At 37.8% G+C, this 5,000-nt stretch overlaps 1 pseudogene; it reads right to left on the bottom strand.

Annotated features, from left to right (window-relative positions):
• Positions 1-1,696: 1,696 nt before the first annotated feature.
• LOC138020679 (uncharacterized) overlaps positions 1,697-5,000 on the bottom strand; it is a 6,848-nt pseudogene continuing 3,544 nt past the window's right edge.

Here is a 5,000-nt window from a genome sequence, read left to right as displayed (position 1 = left end):
AGATAAAATAACAGAGAGGCAAGTTCTGTTGAACGATCTTGACAACTACAGGCCCTTAGATAAACCGATGGCTGACGAAACAGTTGAGAAAATAAGAAAATAATAATAACGTGTGTGCTCACAGAAAGCCACATTGACGAAATGACAACAAAATGGCTCTCCAAAACACCAAACCCACCGAGAATTCCAGAATTCTATACACTAACAAAGATTCACAAGCCTACACTAGTAGGTAGACCTATAATATCTGGGAGTGACGGCCCTACAGAAAGAATTTCATGCTTCGTTGACTGCCTCATACAGCCGATAGCGCAAAAACAAGAATCTTAGCTGAAAGATTCAACAGACTATATAAACTTCATCGAGAAAACAAAACTGCCAAAGAACACAATCCTTGCCTCAATGGACGTAATTAGCTTATACACAAATCTACCTCAAGAAGAAGGAATCACGACTGTCTGCAAAGTGTACGAAGACTTCTATAAAAACCATTGACCAATCCCTACTTAGTTCTTGAGGCAAATGCTTTGCCTGATACTAAAAGAGAATTCATTCCAATTCAATGGACGACATTATTTGCAAACCCACGGAACGGCAATGGGAACCAAAATGGCCGTGGCTTTTGCCAATATTTTCATGGCGAAAATAGAAAAAGGCATTATCAGCAAGAGCAAAATTAAACCGCTAGTTTGGAAGAGATACAATGACGATGTCTTCTGTCTGTGGGACAGAACCGAAGACAATATATAAAATTTTGTGCAAAGGGCAAACAACTACCACGATACAATCAAATTTACAGCTGAAATATCAGACTCAGAAATTGCATTCTTAGACACAAAAGTGTAAAAAGGCGAGAGATTCAATAGAGAATCCACCGTTGATGTGCAAACACATTACAAACGGACAGAGACCTTTCAATACATGAATTTCTATTCGTGTCATCCACCAGGCGTTAAGAAAGGATTCATAAAAGGAGAAGTGCTACGCCTCCTAAGAACAAATTCGTCAGTCTTGACGTTTAATAATAACATGCAGAGTTTCACAACACGTCTAAACAATTGATACCCAAACGAATAGAGAGAGGTCACTTGAAAACAAAGATAAACAGCACACAAAAGAAAATATTGCCTTTTGTTACACAATACCACCAATAGGCATGTGCCATTCTACATACCTTTTGCACATTACATGGAGATGAGTGGGTGGAAAGCGATGAAAACAGTGATCATGACCAAGGAGATAACGATGAAATTCTTAGAGCTGGGGACAACAGAAAAATTCTTAAGGCCTACTTGAGTTCTATTTAATGTGATAACTAAAATAAAATCACTGCATTTCAATTACAGGACTACAAAGATCAGTTCGAAATCTCTCGGCATTGTTAGTGACTTTGAAATAATTATTATATTCCTATAGCTAAAAACTCATGTTTATAGTTCTCAAAGATCATTTTAAAAAGATTTCATTAAAATTGTGTTTTAAATCACTACGGTACACCTTGATTCCCAAAATTACAATTAAACCATATTTCAATTAATATTAGTCTCTTTGTATTAAAAAAATTGGGAATCGTAGCTTCTTTTTGGTTTTAAAATTTAAAATTTAAAACTCAACATAATAAAACATCAAGTGGAGTTCACGCACATAGAGAAAGTAATGTCACGCAACCCTAGAAAGCTTAGATTGTAACAAAGACCTAGTTGTTAGTGGCATTGTTCTGCATCATACTGATCATGGCCCCCATAAATTGTGTCATCATCTCCACTTGTTGCTTGTACGAATCTTGCCTCTTCTCGATCGCTTCTGTCATTCACGCACCTTGTTCAGTGACTGACTTAAGGATCTTGGCTTGCACTTGGCTTTCTTCGTCTAGCTCTTGCCCTTGCTGTTCTGCTGTTGGAGCTCGCCTTTTCTTATGCTGCCTTCTCAGCTGCTTGCTTGCAACTGCAACATTTCCATCATCGTTTGCTTTCGAATTTCTTTCTTTCAAGGGGGGAGACTCTTCAGCAGAGCTGGGTGGATTGGACGTTTTCACGGCTGAAGAAGAGCTGGATTCTGTGGACAGAGAACCTGCCTGAGCCACATGCTGGAACGTCACAACATCCCGGTTTCCTAACACTGCATCCAGCTCATCGTAAAAGGGTGATTTCCACAGGGATCCACCAGACTGCTTTCTATTGCAGTCGTTCTTTTCTTTATATCGCTCCACCAGGTACTTTATTTTCCGTTTACACTTGTCAACAGAACGATTCTTCCCAAACTTTTCGTTAAGCTCTCGGGTGATAATGTCCCAGTACTTTCTTGAGTCTTTACTTTCCAGACGATCGTAGTATTCCACCCACAAATTGACTAAGTACTTCTCCTCTTCTGTAGTCAATGTTTCACACTGTTTCCTCTTCTGTGCAGCAGCTGCAGAGGCATCGGCAATAGAAGAAGTAGGTTCGGGGGAAATAGACCTTGAACTTGGTTCTTCGTTTATGATCTGGCTTGGAAAAATTTGGGAGACATAATAGTTAAATGAACTCCCTCTCTATTCCTGTTCATCTGTCAGTAATGTCATGTACGGCCCAATGCCAGCTGCTCCTTGAAACTGCTGAAAATCGAACTTTTGGTACGGAAAGTGAGCAAAATTTTCCCTGTCCATGCTTGTTGCACTGAAGTACTTTTCAGTTTGGCACGCTTTTGAATTAACATGAGACCATGGAAGAACCCTTAATGGTTTCATGTCTCACCAGCTCCTGACGCTTGCTAAAAGGAAACACACTTAAACAATATTTTTATCTTAACCTACATTTCTTAAGCTTTCTTCTGACGTATAGTTTGCTAGGATCTTATTGCAACAAGCGCGCGAACGAATTTTTCCCGAAGGACACCCGCTAAGGTGGGAAGTAACCTTAAGGATTATGACTCTTTTGCCTGTCAGAGAGACTACCAAAATATCATTTGGAATGATAAGGAGAAGCAGGAATGATTTTTATTCAAGATTTAATTTTCAATTTAAATATCAAAGGCTCATTTAGCCACTGGTCACACAAGATTATCAAAATTAATTTTTTAAAATGGTCTGGCCTTCCACATTATTTTAATAGCGTCTCTTTCAAAAAATGCTTCTCTTTGCAAATATACAGCCTCTCCCTAATTTTCAACTGACAAAAACATTTTTGATGTCAGGAAAAAGAAATCAAAGGACTATTATTCGTTACTTGTACCCAAAAATGCGCACTTTCCTAATATCATTCCCAACTTACAGAGTAACTTTAACTTCTTTATTGATCAGCTGCAACAAATCTTCGCTCTACCACACTCTGTTGTACTTGAATCATGTGAAAGGATTTCAGTTAAAAGTGATCAACTCTATTTTTAAAGTCTCTGCTTACGAGCCAGAAGGCCCATCAGGCAGTGCTTATCTCCGTTCCGTTTCCATAGCATGAAGCGACTAGGAGTTGAAACCCCATCACCTTTAGTAAATCAGTAAATTACATACATGTATTCCTCCTACAAATTTCACAATACATCTAAAGTTATTGTGGGTATCAGCCCATTTCTTTCACAGCTGCGGGTTGGAAATACTTCTGACAAACATATTGTTAAAGAATCAGGAGTGCTAGATCTTCTAGAGTGTGGAGACAGTATTATGGCTGATAAGGGATTTCACATCAGTGATTTACTTAAGCCACTAAAAGTCACCCTTAATATGCCCCTCAAAAGGGATTCCAACCATCAGCTGACAAGGAAAGAGGTTGAAGAAACAAGAAGAATTGCCGCTGTGCGCATCCATGTGGAAAGGAAGATGGAACAAATTTAAAATTTTAGGATTTTACAGGGGATTGTACCTGCTACAGAATGGAATAATGAAAATAATATTGTACTTATATGTGCTACCTTAAACTAACCTCAAGTCTCCTTTAGTTAAATAAGTCTAAATGTAGGGCACAAAGTAAAGATTTAACATTTGAAGATTAAATAGTTTAAAAAATGTTGACAATAAATCCATATGATGTTCTTTTCGCAGTTTAATAATTGCAACAATGACAAGAAAACAGGTTCCAGTATATGAGAACTTTGTTGGTAGGCTGCAATTAATTACTTTTTCAAGGGAATCTCCTTTCTGCCCCTCTCCAATAGAGCCTCTGACACAGTGGCCTCCTTATAAAATGTCATAAGCTTTGGAACCATCCACTTCTTCCAGAATGTTTCATTTAATTTTAATTTTATTACCAATAAGCCTCCAAGTGTCCAGATCACATACAATGTAGTCACATACCTTCAGTTTGCAACGAGCCAATAGACCTTAAATTTGATCGTAATAATTTGATGTTCTCTTAAGTTTTACCTTTCTCTTGGAGTTGATAAAACAAAAAAATCTTTGTCATGAGCCGCAAATCTTAGGGTTAGGAAACGCCATTTGTAAGAACATTTAATTGCAAGTAATCGTTGATATCCTCTGCAACCAAGGCAGTATACAAACCCATCAGGGCTTGCTCCAAGATAGGGGAGATTTGTCTGAAATACAAGGCCCTTTTTGAAATATGATTACAAGCCTCTCCAAGTCTGCAAGGGTAAAAAAGACATACAACTTGCTAGATTTCCTGAAAGAAAAATTTCCAAAACAAACACTTCTTAACCAAACACAAAAGAAGAGAAAGAAGAAAGGGAATTGGAGAATAAGTGTTTCAGTACTGCAAATTGATGCAGTTTATTTGACAAACACAAGCATGAAAGTTTGACATAAGCGTAGTGTATTGCAACCTAATGAATGTTATTTTTTTTTCAATTACAAAATTTTTAGTCATTACATTGTCCAATATGATGTATACAAGGTAGGATTTTATAGAATGTAAACTATTCTGAGGGATATTATTGCGTTCGAGGTACGAGAACGCAACCCCTAATTTGTGTTGTAAGGGAAGTTTTTTCGAGAGTGCATTTTCGTCGACACACTTTTGCCTCGCTTTGAGGCGCTTGGTTACGTTTTGCCTCACTTTGACGAACTATCGCAC

This window comes from Montipora capricornis, chromosome 10, assembly GCF_036669925.1.
Source record: "Montipora capricornis isolate CH-2021 chromosome 10, ASM3666992v2, whole genome shotgun sequence".
Classification (NCBI taxonomy): Eukaryota; Metazoa; Cnidaria; class Anthozoa; order Scleractinia; family Acroporidae; genus Montipora; species Montipora capricornis.
This window is presented reverse-complemented; position numbering and strand designations above follow the sequence as displayed.